Genomic DNA, 20,874 nt, shown 5'->3' on the forward strand with positions numbered 1-20,874 from the left:
TCATCTTTTGCCTCCTCACACCCTTGCAAGATGTATAAGGCCCCAGAACAGCCAAAGCATCCACTGGGCAGGCCTGGTTTTCTCCAACAACAAAGCCTGTGAGACGGCAAAGACAGGTACCAGCCTCCCTGCCTGCCACCTCTGTGCACTTTCTCATGTTGTATGCAAATAGGGACAGCCATATTTCTTTTTTCTTTTCTTTTCTTTTTTTCTTTTTTTGAAACAGTTTTGCTCTTGTTGCCCAGGCTGGAGTACAATGGCGAGATCTCGACTTACTGCAATCTCCGCCTCCCAGGTACAAGCAATTCTCCTGCCTCAGCCCCCCGAGTAGCTGGAATTACAGGCATGCACCACCATGCCCAGCTAATTTTGTATTTTTAGTAGAGACGGGGTTTCTCCATGTTGGTCAGGCTGGTCTAGAACTCCCGACCTCAAGTGATCCACCCGCCTTGGCCTCCCAAAGTGCTGGGATTACAGGCGTGAGCCACTGCGCCCAGCTGTAGATGCCCTTTATTGGGTGAAGGAAGTTCCCTTCTAATTTCACTGAAAGTTTTCATCATATTGAGTTTTATCAAATTTTTTGCACCAATTGATGTGATCTTTTTTTTTTCCTTAAGACTATTAATATGGACGGGCGCAGTGGTTCACACCTATAATCCCAGCACTTTGGAAAGCCGAGGTGGGAAGATCACCTGAGGTCAGGAGTTCAAGACCAGCCTGGCCAACATGGCCAAACCCCATCTCCACAAAAAATACAAAAATAATAATAATAATAATAGCAAGGCCTGATGGCAAGTGCCTGTAATCCCAGCTACTCGGGAGGCTGAGGCAGGAGAATAGCTTGAACCCGGGAGGCGGAGGCTGCAGTGAGCCAAGATCACACCATTGCACTCCAACCTGGGCGACAGATCGAGACTCCGTCTCAAAAAAAAAAAAAAAAAAAATCTCTCTGTACAAGTTTTTCTTCCTCTAATTCACATCCTCTTGTGACCTCTCTGTACAGTTTTTGCAGTTTCCGTTAGTCTAAAATTATCTCAAAATAAAAATTTTGAAAAAAAAAATTATCTATTGGCTCTCCATTGGCCTAAAGATCAAGTCCAAATTCTACCTTTGCTTAGGAAGTGCTGCATGATCTGACCCCCCTCCCCCCATGCACACATACACCTTTCCAGTATCAAACTTCAATGGGGAAGTATGATACACACTCCACTCTGTTCCTGGTCCACAGAACTGCTTTCAGTGACACTAAGAAGCCATCCTCTGCAGGCTCTGGGCAAGGAAGAGCTTTGCTGTTCCTTAAGTCAAGTATATTCTGCTGACCCTGCCACCCCTTCTCCTGCCTTTTGCTTGGCTGAAATCTTGCTTGTATATTTCAGCATTTAATTTGTGGTGGTGGTGGTGTATATATACCACATTTCTTTAACCAGTCTATCATTGATGGGCATTTGGGTTGGTTCCATGTCTTTGCTATTATAAATAGTTTATCTCTTAATTTGAAAGTTACTTTTCCCAGTAAATCTTCTCTAGCAGCACCCCTACCTCCACACATACACCACACACACACACACACACACACACACACACACTCACTCATACAGTTGAATTAAGTGCCCCGATATGCACTCCCAAGCACCCTGTGTGTACCTCTGATTTATCATTTATCACAGTGTATTATAGCTCTGTCTGCCTCCCTCATTAGTCAATTGTTTATTCTAAATCTTCTTCTACCCACACCTACTACTTTCTTTTTTTTTTTCTTTTTTTCTGAGACTTCGTCTCATTGTGTTGTCCAGGCTGCAGTACAGTGGTGCAATCTCAGCTCACTGCAGCCTCTGCCTCCCAAGTTTACATGATTTTCCCGCCTCAGCCTCCCAAACAGCTGGGATTGCAGGTGTCCACCACTACACCAAGCTAACATTTTTTATTTTTTTTATTTTTATTTATTTATTTTGAGACAAGTCTTGCTCTGTCTCCCAGGCTGGAATGCAGTGACGAGATCTCGGTTCACTGCAACCTCCACCTCCTGGATTCAAGCAATTTTCCTGCCTCAGCTCCCTGAGTAGCTGGGATTATAGGCATGTACCACCACAGCCGGCTAATTTTTGCATTTTTAGTAGAGACGGGCTTTCACCATGTTGGTCAGGCTGGTCTCAAACTCCCGACCTCATGATCCACCTGCCTCAGCCTCCCAAAGTGCCAGGATTACAGGAGCGAGCTACTGCACCCGGCCCCAATATTTTGTATTTTTAGTAGAGATGGGGTTTCACCACATTGGCCAGACTGGACTCGAACTCCTGGGCTCAAGTGATGTGCCCACTTTGGCCTCTCAAAGTGCTGTGATTATAAGCATGAGCCACTGTGCCGGGCCACACTTACCACTTTCAAAATAGCTTGATGTCACAGGCTTAACACTTTGAGGATTGAGTTTTCCATTGGAGTAATTATCCTTTTTTTGTATTTATTTATTCATTTATTTTTGAGACGGGGTCTTGATCTGTCACCTAGACTGGAATGCAGTGGTGAGATCACGACTCACTGCCACCTCCACCTCCGAGGCTCAGGCAATCCTCCCCAAGCCTCTGGAGTAGCTGGGACTCTAGGCATGTACCACTATGCCCAGCTAATTTTTTAACTTTTTGTAGAGACAAGGTTTCACCATGTTGACCAGGCTGGTCTCAAACTCCTGGGCTCAAGTGATCTGCCCATTTTGGCCTCCCAAAGTGCTAGGATTTCGGGCATGAACCACCGTGCCCAGTTGAGTAATTGTTCTTGTCATTTACATACTCTATGATATGGTGAGAGTGGAAAGTTTTAGGTTTTTCTTTTGACACTGTTGGATTTTGGACTGAGAATCAGAATCCTGCACCAGTATCAACTTTTTATCAAGAGGGTATAGGCCTTTTTTTTTCTTTTTGAGATGGAGTCTCGCCGTGTCACCCAGGCTGGAGTGCAGTGGAGCGATCCCAGCTCACTACAACCTCCGCTTTCTGGGTTCAAGACATTCTCCTGCCTCAGCCTCCTGAATAGCTGGGATTACAGGTGCACGCCACCACACCAGGCTAATTTTTTGTGTCTTTAGTAGAGATGGAGTTTCACCATGTTGGCGAGGCTGGTCTCAAACTCCTGACCTCATGATCCGCCCACCTCAGCCTCCCAAAGTCCACGCCCAGCCTTGCCTTTTTTTTTTTTTTAATACAGGGTCTTGATCTGTTGCCTCAGGCTAGAGTGGTGCAGTGGTGCGATCTCAGCTCACTGCAGCCTCTGCCTCCTGGGCTTAAGCAATCCTCCCACCTCAGCCTCCTGAGTAGCTGGAACCACAGGCATGCACCAACATATCTGGCTAATTTTTTGTATTTTTGGTAGAGACAGAGTTTCATTATGTTGCCCAGGCTGGTCTCGAACTTCTGGGCTCAAGCAATCAGCTCTCCTTAGCCTCTCAAAGTATTGGGATTACAGGTGTGAGCCACTGCATCCGGCCCCAAAAGAGTATATGCCTTTATTACAGTTTTCTATATACTAAAACTTTAGCAAGGATACTCATTCAATCCTAATTATGAAATTCTAATTATGTACAGCGATTTATCTAGGCAACGCAACAGTCTTTCGTCTTTTCTTGCTTTTCAAGCCTAACCTTAACAATAAGATTTTCTCTTCCTGTCCGGGCGAGTTGGCTCATGCCTGTAATCCCACCACTTTGGAAGGTGAAGCAGGTCAATCACCCAAAGTCGGGAGTTCAAGACCAGCCTGACCAACATGGTGAAACCCCGTCTGTAGTAAAAATACAAAAATTAGCCAGGTGTGGTGGTTCATACCTGTAATCTCAGCTACTTGGGAGGCTGAGGCAGGAGACTCACTTGAACCCGGGAGGGAGAGGTTGCAGTGAGCCGAGATCCCGCCACTGCACTCCAGCCTGGGCAACAAGAGTGAAACTCTGTCTCAAAAATAAAAAATAAAATAAAAATAAAGTTTAAGATTTTCTCATCTCCTTAAACCTACCTACATTTATCCCAGTGTCTAAACATTTATTTATGGATTTATTTATTTACTTAGTGAGGATGTGTGTTTATCGTGTGTTGCAAGGGTTACAGTGAGTTCTTCTCTAGTCAGGTAGGATCTGAAGGTGGCTCAGAGCTAATCCACTACACTCTCCCACAGGTACAGAAATGCCCTAATAAAATCTCAGAGTTGGCTGTCCAGTCAAGATTTGCATACCTCCAGAACTGGAGCTCTTCCTACCCCTCAGAGTAGCCCATTCTGCTGTTGGGCACCTCTACTGGTTGTCGTTTTCCTTCTGGCAGCCTCTCACTTGGGCTTGGGATGGGGGAGCACAGATCCTGTCACTCAGCCCAACCTACAGGACAAGAGAGACAGCTGGGGTGAAACAGAGGCAGAAAAAGCAGTAAGTTAAATCCGAGAATGAACAGAAATGTCCAGGATGGGGAGGGACACTCCAGAGTGCCAGCAGTCTCTAGCTTGATCCAGGAGGCACTGGAGAGGAGGTTCCTGGTGACAAGATTCCAGGCAGGAGGTGACTCAGAAAGGTGGATTGTCAATGTCCCTCCGATCCCAGATATGTTCTTCAGGCCTGAAGCTATAGGGAGGGGGTGGTTCTGGGGTTTAGGCCCAGGGTGGGCTTCAGAATATTCTCAAGGGGCTGGAGAAGGACTCATTCTCCTGGCAGCAGCTGTCGCCACAGCATTTGAATCCTTTGGGCCAGGTGAATGAGAGACCACATTTGGCTGGGGATCAGCCTTTTGTAGGTCAGCCAGCAGGCTGAGCAGCAAGGCAGGTACAAGTCTGGGGACCCAAGTGTGGGACATCTTGGCATGAGGACCACTAGCGTCTAAACTTTTAACAGTGTCATTTTATTTTCATCTCTGGCTTCCTGCTGTCCTGTCCTTGCCATTGTTAAAAGATAGTTTTCAAAGAAAGATAAATCATGACTGTCATGCAAATATAAAAATGAGGATGGGCTTGGTGGCTTACGCCTGTAATCCCAGCACTTTGGGCAGCTGAGGCGGGTGGATCACCTGAGGTCAGCAGTTTGAGACAGCAATTGGCCTGACCAACATGGTGAAACCCCGTCTCTAAAAAAATAAGAAAAATTTTTTTTAATGAATGCATCTTAATTTTTCTTTTTTTTTTTGAGACAGAGTCTTGCTCTGTTACCCAGGCTGGAGTGCAGTGGCATGATCTCGGCTCACTGCAACCTCTGCCTCCTGGGTTCAAGCGATTATTCTGTCTCAGCCTCCCAAGTAGCTGGGACTACAGACACATGCCACCATGCCCAGCTTTTTTGTATTTTCCGTAAAGACGGGGTTTCACCATATTGGTCAGGCTGGTCTCAAACTTCTGACCTTAGGTGATCCATCTGCCTCGGCCTCCCAAAGTGCCCGGCCTAATTTTTAAATTTTTTTGTAGAGATGGGGTCTCCCTGTGTTGCCCATGCTGGCATAAGATTATTGAAAGGATCTGATGAAAGAATTTGTCTAAGATGTCTCCACTCGTTTATGATAAAGACAATTAATAAACTTAGAATAGAAGGAAACTTCCTCAACCTGATAAAGGACATTGTAATAGTCAATGTTCTTCAGAGAAACAGAAGTAATAAAATATGAGAAGATTTATCACGGATATTGGCTTATCCAGTTATGGAGGCCAAGAAATTCCACAATCTGCCATCTGCAAGCTATTGGACCAGAAAAGTCAGTGATATAACTTGATGTGAGTCTGAAGGCCTGAGAATCAGGGAGTCAATGATGGAAGTCCTGTTCTGAGTCCCAAAACCCAAGAACCAGAAGTGCCATTGTCTCAGAGCAAGAGAACATGGATGTCACAGCTCAAGCAGAGAATGAATTCATCCCTCCTCTGCCTTTTTGTTCTATTCAGGCCCTCAACAGATTGGATGACGCCCATCCACATTGGTCTTTGCTCAGTGTATTTGTCTATTCTCACACTGCTAATAAAGACATACCTGAGCCGGGCACAGTGGCTCACGCCTGTAATCCCAGCACTTTGGGAGGCCGAGGCTGGTGGATCACGAGGTCAGGAGTTTGAGACCAGCCTGGCCAACATGGTGAAACCCTGTCACTACTAAAAATACAAAAAATTAGCCGGGTGTGGTGGCACACACCTGTAATCCCAGCTACTCCGGAGGCTGAGGCAGGAGAATCACTTGAACCTGAGAGGTGGAGGTTTCAGTGAGCTGAGATCGTACCATTGCACTCCAGCCTGGGTAACAGTGCAAGACTCCATCTCAAAAAAAAAAAAAAAAAAAAAAGACATACCCAAGACTGGGTAATTTATAAAGGAAACAGGTTTAATGGACTCACAGTTCCACATGTCTGTGGACCATAATCATGACGGAAGACAAAAGAGAAGCAAAGGCACATCTTACATGGAAGCAGGCAAGGGAGCATGTGCAGGGCAACTCCCCTTTATAAAACTATCAGATCTCATGAGACTTATTCACTATCAAGAGAACAGCACAGAGGCCAGGAACAGTGGCTCACACCTGTAATCCTAGCACTCTAAGAGGCCAAGGTGGGCAGATCACCTGAGGTCAGGAGTTGGAGACCAGCGTGGCCAACATAATGAAACCCCGTCTCTACTAAAAACACAAAAATTAGCTGGGCATGGTGGCATGTGCCTGTAGTCCCAGCTACTGGGGAGGCTGAGGCAGGAGAATCACTTGAACCTGGAAGGCAGAGGTTGCAGTGAGCCAAGATTGTGCCACTGCACTCCAGCCTGGGCGACAGAACAAGACGCCATCTTAAAAAATAAAAAAGAGAATAGCACAGGAAAGACCTGCCCCCATGATTCAATTACCTCCAACTGGGTCCCTCCCACGACATGTGGGGATTTTCACCACTCCAGGTGAGATTTGGGTGGGGACACACAGCCAATCTGTAGCACACAGTCTACCAGTTCAAATGCTAATCTCTCCTAGAAACACCGTCACGGTCACACTCCAAAACAGTGCTGTCTGGGCATCCCTTAGCCCAAATTGACACATAAAATTAACCATCACAGACACCTATGAAAAACTTGCAGTAAACATCAGGCTGAATGATAAAAAACTAAGGGCTTTCCTTCTGAGATTGAGGACAAGGTGACTATCCACTTTCACTTATTCTATTTAGCATAATACTAGAGGTTGTAGCCAGTTCAACAAGGCAAGGACAAAAAATAAGAGCCATCTATTTTGAGAGGGAAGAAGTAAAACTGCCTTGATTTGTAGATGACAGGGCTGGGACCAGTAGCTCTTACCTGTAATCTCAGCACTTTGGAAGGCTGTGGAGGATAGGTCACTTAAGATCAGGAATTCCAGAGCAGCCTGGCCAACATGGTAAAACCCTGTCTCAACAAAAAAGTACAAAAATTAGCTAGGTGTGGTGGTGTGCATCTGTAGTCCCAGCTACTTGGGAGGATGAGGTGGGAGAATTGCTTAAACCCAGGAGGCAGAGATTGCAGTGAGCCAAGATCCCACCACTGCACTCCAGCCTGGGCAATAGACTGACACTCTGTCTCAATAGATAATAAATAAATAAATAAATAAATAAATAAATAAATAAATAAAATAATCGTAGATTACATAACCCTGTACATAGACTATCCTAAGAAATTTAGAAAACCCACTATCAGATCTAATAAATGAGGCCGGGCATGGTGGCTCATGCCTGTAATCTCAGCACTTTGGGAGACCAAGGCGGGTGGATCACGAGATCAGGAGTTGGAAACCAGCCTGACCAACATGGAGAAACCCTGTCTCTACTGAAAAAAAAATAGAAAATTAGCCGGACATGGCGGCGCATGCTTGTAATCCCAGCTACTCGGGAGGCAGAGGAAGGAGAATCACTTGAACCCGGGAGGCAGAGGTTGCAGTGAGCCGAGATCACGCGACTGCACTCCAGCCTGGGCAACAAGAGTGAAACTCCGTCTCAAAAAAAAAAAAAAAAACAAACAAACAAAACTGGACTTCATTTTTATAATTAAACCAATGAAAATTTTAAAAGAAAGCAGGGGAAAATCTTTGAGACTTCAGCTTAGGCAAATATCTCATATGGATACAACTCTAATAGCATGTTCCATAGAAGAAAAAATATGGTAAATTTGACCTTACAAAAATTCAAAATATTTCACTCCAAAAGACATCATTAAAAAAATTAGGGCCGTGTGTGGTGGCTCACGCCTGTAATTCTAGCACTTTGGGAAGCCAAGGTGAGTGGATCACCTAACGTCAGGAGTTTGAGACCATCCTGGCCAACATGGTGTAACCCCTTCTCTACTAAAAGTACAAAAATTAGCTAGGCATGGTGGTGGACACCTGTAATCCCAACTACTTGGGAGGCTGAGGCAGGAGAGTCACTTGAACCCAGGAGGCAGAGGTTGCAGTGAGCTGAGATTGTGCCACGACACTAGCCTGGGTGACACAGTAAGACTCTGTCTCAAATAATAATAATAATAATAATAATGAAAATTAGGAAAAAAATCCTCACATACTTGGAGGAAATATTTGCAAAGCACATATCAGATAAAGGACTTGTATCCTGAATTTAGGAAGAACTCATGACTCAATAACAAAACAATTCAATCAAAACTGGGCAAAATATATGAACAGACATTTCATCAGAGGACATATAAATGAAAAGGTGGTCGACATCATTCATCAGTACAGAAATGCAAATTGAAATACTATTCCATAACCACAAGAATGGTTATAAAAATTAAGACAAGTAGTAACAAATTTTGGCTAGGATATAGAGAAATTGCAACATTCTTATATTGCTTGTGGGCATGTATAATAGTGCATCTGCTTTGTAAAACATTTTGGCAGCTCCTCAAAATGTCAAACATAAACCTACCATACAAGCAAGCAGTTTCACTTCTAGGTACAAACCTAAGAGAAATGATGACAGGTTTCCACAACAATATTTTTATGCAAATATTCATAGTGGTTGCATTATTTATAATAAAGCATTATTCATAATAGCCAAAAACTGTAAACAACAACTTAAATGTCCATAAAATGATGAATGGATAGTCAATATATGGCATATCCATAAAATGGAATATTATTTGGCAGTAAGAAGGAATGAACTACTGACACACACTACAGTATGGAGAAATCTCAAGAGCATACTAAGTGCAAAAAGCCGGACACACGGCTGGGCACGGTGGCTCACACCTGTAATCCCAACACTTTGGGAGACCTAGGCAGGCGGATCACCTGAAGTCAGGAGTTCGAAACCAGCCTGGCCAACATGGTGAAACCCCATCTCTACTAAAAATACAAAAATCAGCCTGGCGTGCTGGCATGCACCTGGAGAGGCTGAGGCAAGAGAATCGCCTGAACCCAGAAGGCAGGGGTTGTAGTGAGCCAAGATCATGCCACTGCAGTCCAGCCTGGAAGACAGAGCAAGACTCCATCAAAAAATAAATAAATAAATAAAAGCCAGACATACAAGAGACCACATATTGTATAATGCCATTCATAAAAAATGTCTGGCAGGATGTGGTGGCTCATGACTGTAATCCCAGCACTTTAGGAGGCCAAGGCAGGTGGATCATCTGAGATCAGGAGCTGGAGACCAGCCTGGCCAACGTGGTGAAAACCCGTCTCTACTAAAAATACAAAAGAATTAGCCGGGTGTGGTGGCAGGTACTTGTAATCCCAGCTACTCCGGAGGCTGAGACAGGAGAATCGCTTGAACCCGGGAGGCGAAGATCACCATTGCACTCCAACTTGGGCAAGAAGAGCAAAACTCCACCTCAAAAATGAAAACAAAAATAAAAATAAAATGCCCAAAAGCATGTGTGGTGGTGTATGCCTACAGTTCCATCTACTCAGCAGGCTGAAGTGGGAAGATCCTTTGAGCCCAGGAGTTAGAGGCCAGCCTGCACAACATAGCAAGACCCTGGCTCAATAAAATAAAATAAAATAAAATGTCCAGAAAAGGTAAATTTATAGACAGAAAGTAGATTAGTAGTTGCCTGGCACTGGAGTTGGGGACAGGGTTAACTGAAAACGGGCATGAGGGGTCACTTACTAGGTTGGTGCAAAAGTAATTGTAGCTGTTGTCATTACTTTCTTTTTTTGAGATGGAGACTTGCTCTGTTGCAGAGGCTGGAGTGCAGTGGCACAATCTTGGCTCACTGCAACCTCTGCCTCCAGGGTTCAAGCAATTCTCATGCCCCAATCTCCCAAATAGCTGGGGTTACACGCATGTGCCAGCACAGCCAGTTAATTTTTGTATTTTTAGTAGAGAAGGGGTTTCACCACATTGACCAGGCTGGTCTTGAACTCCTGACCTCAAGTGATCCACCCACCTTAGCCTCCCAAAGTTTTGGGATTACAGGCGTGAGCCACCAAGCCTGGCTGCCATTAGTTTCAGTGGCTAAACCACAATTATTATTATTATTATTATTTTGAGATGGAGTCTCACTCTGTCACCCAGGCTGGAGTGCAGTGGCACAATATTAGCTCACTACAACCTCCATCTCCCAGGTTCAAGCAATTCTCCTGCATCAGCCTCCCGAGTAGCTGAAATTACAGTCGCATGCCACCACGCCCAGTAATTTCTGTATTTTTAGGAGAGACAGGGTTTCACCATGTTGGTCAGGCTGGTCTTGAACTCCTGACCTCGTGATCCGCCCACCTCGGCCTCCCAAAGTGTTGGGATTACAGGCGTGAGCCACAACGCCTGCCCTCGTTTCATTTTTAATAACATAAGTACTACAAAATATATATATATGTTCTTCTTTTAAAAAATTGTAACAGGCAAGGGGGTGCAGTGGCTCGCACCTGTAATCCCAACATTTGGGGAAGCTAAGATGGGAAGATCACTTGAGGACAGGAGGACAGGAGTTCAAGATCAGCCTGAGCAACGAAGCAAGACCCTGCCTCTACAAAAAAATAAAAAAATTAAAAAAAAGCCACATAGGCGGGTCACAGTGGCTCACACTTGTAATCCCAGAGCTTTGGCAGGCCAAAGCAGGCGGATCATGAGGTCAGGAGTTCGAGACCAGCCTGGCCAAATGGTGAAACCCCCGTCTCTACTAAAAATACAAAAATTAGCTGGGCGAGGTGGCGGGCGCCTGTAGTTTCAGCTACTCAGCAGGCTGAGGCAGGAGAATCATTTGAACCTGGGAAGTGGAGGTTCCAGTGAGCCAAGATCACGCCATTTCACTCCAGCCTGGGTAACAGGGTAAGACTTCATCTCAAAACAAACAAACAAACAAAAACAAAACAAATAGCTGGGCATGGTGGCATGACAGAGCAAGACCCTGCCTCAAACATAAATTAATAAAAATAAATTAAAAATTAAAATATTACAGAGAAGACTAAAATCCCCTTTAACCACTGCCACCAGTCTATCTCCCCCACCTTTCCGAGGTAATCATTATTATTTGCTTGGTGTGTGTCCTTCCTGCTTTTTTCTTTTTCTTTAATTTAATTTAATTTATTTATTTTTGTAAAGACTAGTCAAGTCCAGTAGTGAGAAGCAGGGAAAGAGTAGAACAAGGAGCTCGATCTGTAACTGACTGAATAGTCAATTGAGATAACTCATTACCTTCGGACCAGCCCTTCCTGCTTTTTTCTAGGTGGTAACATATTATCATCATATATAGCATAATTTTACATATACATATGTTTTATATACACACATTATATATAGTATAACATGATGTATATAGAATAAACTACTGCATTAACAGATATTTGATATTATATATTATGAGTATATCATAATTTATTAGGCCATTCCTCTACTGATGGTCATTTAAGTTTTCATTTTTTCCACAGTCGTTAACAATTCTGCAAAAAAAAAAATGGCCTCATACATGCTGCCCTGGGCCTGTATGACGGTTCTTCTCTAGGGTGGACAACAAAAAGGGTATGTTTATCTAAAAAAATTTTTTTTTGAAACGGAGTCTTTCTCTGTTGCCCCGGCTGGAGTGAAGTGGCGCAATCTTGGCTGACTGCAACCTCCACCTCCCTGGTCAAGCTATTGCCCTGCCTCAGCCTCCCGAGTAGCTGAGATTACAGGTGCACGCCACCACGCCAGACTAATTTTTGGTTTTTTGTGTATTTTTAGTAGAGATGGGATTTCACCATGTTGGCCAGACTGGTCTTGAATTCCTGACCTCAGGCAATCTGCCTGCATCAGCCTCCCAAATGCTGGGATTACAGATGTAAGCCACCGCGCCCAGCCACTTATTTAAAATTCTAATAGACAGCTACATGCAGTGGAGCACATCTTTAGTCCCAGCTACTCAGGAGGTTGAGGCAGATGGATTGCTTGAGTCAGTAGTTTGAGGCAGCCTGGGCAACTTAGTGAGACCATGTATCTAAAAAAATAAATAAAATAAAATAAAATTTTAATAGACACTTCTTGTACTTTCTATATTATATTTATTTATTTATTGAGACAGAGTCTCGCTCTGTCACCCAGGCTGGAGTGCACGATCTCAGCTCACTGCAACTTCTGCCTCCCGGGTTCAAGCAATTCTTGTGGGTCAGGCTCTCAAGTAACTGGGACTACAGGCACTTGCCACCATGCCTGGCTAATTTTTGTATTTTTTGTAGAGATGGGTTTTCGCCATGTTGGCCAGGCTGGTATCGAACTCCTGACCTCAAGTGATCTGCCCACCTCAGCCTCCCAGAGTGCTAGGATATAGGTGTGAGCCATCACACCCAGGTACATTTTTTATATTTTAATAAATACTTCTAAACTGCCAACCCAAGTGGCTGTATCAATTTTCCTCCCACCAGTGTATGAGACTAGTGACTACCCATTTCCCCATACCTTCAACAACTCTTTATTTTATTTTATTTTTGGTAAGAAGACAATATGATATCTACTCTCTTAGCAGATTTTTTTAATTTTTAATTTTTTATTTTAGATGGAATCTCACTCTGTTGCCCAGGCTGGAGTGCAGTGGCAGGATCTCTGATCACTGCAATCTTCGTCTCCTGGGTTCAAGCGATCTCCTGCCTCAGCCTCCCGAGTAGCTGGGATTACAGGCGTGCACCACTATGCCCGGCTAATTTTTTGTATTTTTAGTAGAGACGGGGTCTCACCGGGTTGGCCAGCCTGGTCTAGAACTCCTAACTTCAGGCGATCTGCCCACCACAGCCTCCCAAAGTGCTGGAATTACAGGTGTGAGCCACCACGCCCAGCTCTTAACAGATTTTTAAGTGTACAACACAGTACTGGTTTTTTTGTTTTTGTTTTTTTTTTAATTATATATATATATAGTTATTTATTTTTCTTTTTGGTAGAGTTGGCAGGGTTTGCAAGGGAAGGGGGCGGTGGGTCTTGCTTTGTTTCCCAGGCTGGTCTCGAACTCCTGGCCTCAAGCAATCTTATCACCTTCACCTCCCAAAGTGCTGGGATTACAGGTGTAAGCCACTGCACCCAGCTCAGTATCTTTTTTTTTTTTTGGAGACAGAGTCTCGCTCTGTCACCCAGGCTGGAGTGCCATGGTGTGATCTCAGCGACCTGCAACCTTCGCCTTCTGGGTTCAAGAGATTCTCCTGCCTCAGCCTCCTAAGTAGCTGGCTTTATAGGTGCCTGCCACCACACTCAGCTAATTTTTGTACTTTTTTAGTAGAGATGGGGTTTCACGATGTTGGCCAGGCAGGTCTCAAACTCATGACCTCAAGTGATCTGCCCACCTTGGCCTTCCAAAGTGCTGGGAGTACAGGCGTGAGCCACCATGCCCGACCCAGTATTGTTATTTGTAGGCAGAATGTTTTATAGCAGATCTCTAGAATTTACTCATCTTGCATAATTGAAATGTAATGCACATCGATTAGCAACTCCACGTTTCCTCCCCTCCCTAGTCCCGGGCAACCACCATTCTGTTCTTTGCTTTTATGAGTTTGACTATTTTAGCTACTTCATACAAGTAGAAGCATGCAGTATTTGTCCTTCTGTGACTGGCTTATGTCCCTTAGCATAATGTCACTTCACCCATGCTGTCACATACTGCAGGATTTCCTTTCTTTTTGATGCTGACAACTCTTTTGTTTGTGGAGGAGAAGAAACCTATCATGAGGTAGCTGGAAGGAGATGAACCATTAAGAGAGGAGGTTTTGTATACGAGAAAGGTTTGAGCATTATTTATGTACACAAGAAAGTTCCAGTTGAAAAGGAGTGGTTAAATACACAGGAGGAAAAAAAAGAACAATTAATGACATAAAATTCTTAAGACACAGCCGGGCACAGTGGCTCACGCCTGTAATCCCAACACTTCGGGATGCCAAGGCAAGCGGATCACTTGAGGCCAGGAGTTCAAGACCAGCCTGGCCAACATGGTGAAACTCCATCTCTACAAAAACACAAAAATTAGCTGGGCATGATGGCGGGTGCCTGTAATCCCAGCTACTCAGGAGGCTGAGGGGGGAGAATCGCTTGAACCTGGGAGCTGGAGGTTGCCGTGAGCCGAGATCACATCATTGCACTCCAGCCAGGGTGACAGAGTGAGACTCCCTCTTAAAAAAATAAAAAGAAGAAGAAGAAAAAGAAGACAGGGAGGACGTTATCTGAAGCACAAGTAGAAGGGTAGGCCTTAAATGAAAGGAGGCATTATTCTATTACAGTGATTCTCTTTCTCTCTCTCTTTTTTTGGGGGGGACAGAGTCTGGCTCTGTCGCCCAGGCTGGAGTGCGGTGGTGTGATGTCGGCTCACCACAACCTCTGCCCCCAGGATTCAAGCGATTCTCCTTATTGCAGTGATTCTCTAACCTGAGTGTGCATCGGAATCTTCCTGGAAGTATTACTAAAGCACAGAAAGCTGCCCCTTCCTTCACCCTACCCCAGAGTTTGTGATTCTGTAGGTTTGCAATGAGGCTGCAAATCTGCATTTCTAACTACTTCCCAGGTGGTGCTGATGCTGCTATTCTGGGGAAATTAACACCACTTTGGGAATCACTATTCTGTGTAGCAGGAGGAAAAGAAGATAGGATGGATATAGAGATGGGTAGGTATGTACGTTTGGTATCCAGAAGATGAGGGAGTTCCTATCAGACAGCTTCTATTTTCTCTGTAAAGTAGGAGTTTGGGTCAAATATTACAAGTGTGAGTGCAGGGGGAACTTGGTGCTGGACTAGAAGGTTAGAGAAGAATGGAATAGGTTTAACAAAAATGATTGCAGAAGGTAGGAGAGTGAATTGACCAAAGATGTAAAGTAGAATTGCTAGATGATATAAATTTGTCACTTGAGATCTGTGATCATGAATTTTATAATAGACTCGATCTGTTCCATTGAAAATCTATGACTTTGTCCAGTTGATGTGGACGATGAATTAGTGACTTCCCCCAAGACTGAGGTTTTGCCACCCTAGTATCTCAAAAAAACAAAAAAAAAATCTGGTAGCTCATGCCAAAACCTGGAATCACCTTTGGTTCCTCCCTCGATCCTCACAGTCAATCCACTATCATTTTTTATTTTCTTTCATTTAAAAAAAAATTTTTTTTTTTTTGAGACAGAGTCAGGCTCCAGGCTGGAGTGCAGTGGGGCGATCTCGGCTCACTGCAACCTCTGCCTCCCGGGTTCAAGCAAGTCTTCTGCCTCAGCCTCCAGAGTAGCTGGGACTACAGGCACACGTCACCATGCCCAGCTAATTTTTGTATTTTTTAGTAGGAGATGGGGTTTCACCATGTTGGCCAGGATGGTCTTGATCTCTTGACCTCGTGATCCGCCTGCCTCAGCCTCCCAAAGTGCTGGTATTACAGGCGTGAACCACCACGCCCGGCCCATTTTTTACTAATATTTAAATAAGATGGGGTCTTGCTATGTTGCCCAAGCTAGTGTTGAACTCCTGGGCTCAAACATTCCTCCCACGTTAGCCTCCCAAAGTGATGAGTACAGGCACGAGTCACTGTACCCAGCCATCCACCATCATTATTGATAGCTAACAATTAATATAGTGCTTACTGTGCTCCAGGAGTGATTCCAAATGCTTTGTGAATATTAACCCCCACACTTCGTACAAATATGACTATCCTCGTTTTGTAAATGAGGAGACTAAGGAATAGAGAGTTTATGGATTTGCCCAAATTCACACAGCTAGGAAGTGGCAGAGCTACATTTCAAGCCAGGTAATTATCACCAGAGTCCATGTTCTTAACTATGCTACTATGCATTGTTTCAACTTCCTAAACTTATTTCTGATTGGCCTGACATGGTGGCTCACACCTGTAATCCCAGCACTTTGGGAGGCTGAGGCGGGTGGATCATCAGGTCAGGAGATTGAGACCATCCTGGCTAACACAGTGAAATCCTGTTTCTTTCTTCTTTTTCTTTTTTCTTTTTGTTGCCCTTCTCCTGATTGTAAAAATGAAGGACTAGAGACTTCAGTTAACTTTCCCAGGGTCACACAGCGAGGAAGTGACAGAGATGGGATTTGAACCAGGGCTCCCTGGCTCCAGAGCTCATGCTTTTAACCATGATTCTATAATTCGAATATCTGTTTCTACTAAAAATACAAACAATTAGCTGGACGTGGTCCGCCTATACTCCCAGCTACTCAGGAGGCTGAGGCAGGAGAATCACTTGAACAAGGGAGGCAGAGGTTGCAGTGAGCCAAGATTGTGCTATTGCACTCCAGTCTGGGCAACATAGCCAGACTCCGTCTCAAAAGAACAACAACAACAACAAAATATATATGTATCTGATCCACCTTGTTCTCTACATCTCCATGACCACTAACCTAGTCTAAGTCACATCATCTCTCACTCAAAATACTGCCTTTAACTCCGAAGTGATTTCCCAGCTTCCACACTTGGCCCCTTGCAACTCGTTCTCCACACAGCTGCCAGAGTGATCTTTCAAAAACATAAATCAGGCCAGGGTGCGATGGCTCACGCCTATAATCCCAGCACTTTGGGAGGTCGAGATGGGTGGTTCACCTGAGGTCAGGAGTTCTAGACCAGCCTGGCCAACATTGTGAAACCCCATCTCTACTAAAAATACAAAAATTATCCAGTGTGGTAGCGTGCACCTGTAATCCCAGCTACTTGGGAGGCTGAGGCAGGAGAATCAGCCCAGGAGGTGGAGATTGCAGTGAGCTGAGATCGAGCCATTTGCACTCCAGCCTGGGCAACAGAGCGAGACTTCATCTCAAAACAAAAACAAAAACAACTCACAAATCAGCTCAAATTATTCTCCTGGGTTAAAACCCTTCAATGGCTTCCCATTGTTCTTAGACTAAAGCCCCAAACTCCCAGCTATGACTTATAAGGTTCTGCCTGATCTGACACTTTCTTAACCCCCCAGCTTAATAATCTATCACTGTTTTCCCTTAATTACTATGTTCCAGCCATAGTGGCTTCATTTTAGTTCTTCAAATACATGAAATTATTTTCCTCAACAGAGCTTTTGCACATGCTGTTGCTGTCGTCTACACTGCTCTTTCTATAGCTCTCCTCATGGGTGGTTGTTTCTCTTCCTTGAACTCTCAGCTTCCATGAAACTTCTTTAGAGAAATTTCCTCCCCTTGCATATACATACTTTTTATTCTGTATTATTGCAACTTGTTTTTTTAATAGCACTTTTTGTTTGTTTTTTTATTTATTTTCTTACCCCCCACCAGCCCCCATCCTCACTAGACTGGAAGCTTCATGAGTGCAGGGGCCCAAGTCTGTTTCATCCATTCACCATTGTATACTGTTGTGTCTAACACATATTTGGTACTCATAAATATTCCTCAAGGGAATGAGTTAATGAATTTAAGGCAGCCAAGTGATAATGACAAGTGGGAAGTTGGATATGCAAGTTGGGGAGCTCGAGGCTAAGATTTGGCACAGAAATATAAATCTGAGAGTCTTAGGGATAGTTAGTGTAACTAACACCCTGGGAATGGATGAAATTGCCTAAGAAGTAATGACAGAATGAAAAAAACAAGAGGGTTTGGTAACAAAGCCAAAGAAATATTTATAAAGTTCCACTAGAAAAGAATGAACCATCAAAGCAGTTTGAGAATGAATGAATGCTTTTATCGTCAAATGAGTCAGTCTTTTCTTTCATGCCATCTGGATTTTGTGTCAGGAAATCCTTTTGGTTCTACCTTCAAAATATGTTCAGAAGCCAATAACTTCTTACCACCTCCACTGCTACCACCTTGATCCAAGGCACTATTTATAAAACTCTCCTAACTGGTCTCCGTGCTTTCACCCTTGCTCCCTACAGTGTATTCTCAACACAGCAGCCAATGTGATCCTGTTGCAACGTAAGTAAGATATATCACTCCTCTGCTCTAAGCCCTCCAGTGACTTCCCATTTCACACACAGTAAAAGCCAAAGTCTACCACGGCCTACATGAACCTACATGATTTGGCTCTTCTGCTACTTATCAGCATCATCTCCTACTACTCTTGTATTCTCTCACTCAGTTTCAGCCATACTGACCTACTTACTGTTCTTAGAACATGATAGGTATATTTCAGTATTCCCAGCATGCTCCTCTCCTGAATATCCACGTCTTTACTTCAACGTCACCTTCTTTTACGTGTGTGTGGTTTGTTTCTTTCGAGACGGAGTTTTGCCCTTTTTGCCCAGGCTGGAGTGCAATGGCACAATTTCAGCTGACTGCAACCTCTGCCTCCAGGGTTCAAGCAATTCTCCTGCTTCAGCCTCCCAAGTAGCTGGGACTGCAGGTGCATGCCACCATGCCTGGCTAATTTTTTTGTATTTTAGTAGAAATGGGGTTTTACCTGTTAGCCAGGATGGTCTCGATCTTCTGATCTCGTGATCCACCCACCTCAGCCTCTCAAAGTGGTGGGATTACAGGGGTGAGCCACTGCACCCGACCTTGTGTGTGGGTTTTTTTGAGACCGAGTCTTGCTCTGTCACCCAGGCTGGAGTACAATGACACAATCTCAGTTCACTGCAGCCTCTGCCTCCTGGGTTCAAGCGATTCTCCTACCTTAGCCTTCCGAGTAGTTGGAATAACAGGCGTTCACTACCATATCCGGCTAATTTTTGTATTTTTAGTAGAGATGGGGTTTGACCATGTTAGCCAGGCTCGTCTCAAACTCTTGGCCTCAAGTGGTCTGCCCACCTTGGCCTATCAAAGTGCTGGGATTACAAGCGTGAGCCACGCCTCCAGTCCAATGTCACCTTCTTAGTGAGGCCTACCATTTAAAATTTGCACTCTTCCACTCATACTTCTTACTGTCCCGCCCCCCCCTTGCTATTCTTTATTTCTTCAATAGCACTTTCTACATTCAAACATACTTCTTTTTTTTTTTTTTTTTTTTTTTTTGGAGTCTCACTCTGTTACCAAGCTGGAGTTCAGTGGTGCAATCTCGGCTCACTGCAACTTCCGCCTCCTGGGTTCAAGCGATTCTCCTGCCTCAGCCTCCCAAGTAGCTGGGACTACAGGCATGCACAACCTCGCCCGGCTAATTTTTGTATTTTTAGTAGAGACAGGGTTTCATCATGGTGGCCAGGACGGTCTCGATCTCTTGACATCGTGATCCTCCTGCCTCGGCCTCTGAAAGTGCTGGGATTACAGGCATGAGCCACCATGCCCGGCCTCAAACATACTTCTAATTTATTTATTTATTTGGCTTGCTGTTTATATTCTATCCCCTTTCTCAGTCTGTTCAGGCTGCTGTAACAAATTACCATAGACTGGGTCAATAAAAAGTTACTTCTCAGCCAGAAGCTGTGGCTCACACCTGTAATCCCAGCACTTTGGGAGGCCGAGGTGGGCAGATCACCTGAGGGCAGGAGTTCTAGACCAGCCTGACCAACACAGAGAAACCCCGTGTCTACTAAAAATACAAAATTAGCCGGGCATGGTGGCACACACCTGTAATCCCAGCTACTCGGGAGGCTGAGACAGGAGAATCTCTTGAACTCAGGAGGCAAAAGTTGCAGTGAGCCAAGATCACACCATTTCAATCCAGCCTGGGCAACAAGAACAAGAGTGTCAAAAAAAAAAAAAAAGGAAAAAAGAGTTACTTCTCATATTTTTGGAGGCTGGAAGCCCGAGGTTGGGATGCCAGCACGGTTGGGTTCTGGTGAGGACCCTCTTCTGGGTTGCTTTAGGAAAAGAGCCTATTGCATGGCTAGAGTGATGCCATCTTGAAGTGAAACCACCATGTGACTGATAATTTTTTTTAATGACTTGATGTTTGACTCCTGCACATCAAGGTGGTGTTCCGCATCAAGGTCTCAGAACAATGCCTGAAGCATAAATAGCTCCTCATAGAGACGCTTGTCTAGTTTCCCCAGTGGTCATGAGTTTTGGCAAGACAGTCTGAGATGTAACCAGTTGTACCTGCTTTACCCTAAAAGCTCGCTTAATAAAGGATATTTTCTGGAGAGCAGGTGCAGGGATCACCATCTCTCAGGAGAATCGCTTGAACCCAGGAGGCAGAGGTTGCGGTGAGCCGAGATTGCACCACTGAACTCCACCCTGTTGACAGAGTGAGACTCCGAAAAATCAAAAAAGAAGTATGTTTGAATGTAGAAAGTGCTATTAAAGAAATAGAGAATAGCAAGGGGGGGGGCGGGACAGTAAGAAGTATGAGTGGAAGAGTGCAAATTTTAAACTATAGGCCTCACTAAGAAAGTGACATTGGGCTGGAGGCGTGGCTCACGCTTGTAATCCCAGCACTTTGAGAGGCCGAGGTGGGCAGACCCCTTGAGGCCAGGAGTTTGAGACGAGCCTGGCTAACATGGTCAAACCCCATCTCTACTTCTGGCTGCCACAAGCATTGCTTCTGTCCCTATTAAATATTTTCTTTCTTTCTTTTTTTTTCTTTTTCTTTTTTCTTTTTTTTTTTTTTAGGATTCTCACTCTGTCGCCCAGTCTGGAGTGCAGTGGTGCAATCCTGGCTCACTGCAACCTCCTCC

The sequence above is a fragment of the Aotus nancymaae genome, unplaced genomic scaffold, assembly GCF_030222135.1.
Source record: "Aotus nancymaae isolate 86718 unplaced genomic scaffold, 86718_ANA_hifiasm-v0.15.2.pri h1tg000004l, whole genome shotgun sequence".
NCBI lineage: Eukaryota > Metazoa > Chordata > Mammalia > Primates > Aotidae > Aotus > Aotus nancymaae.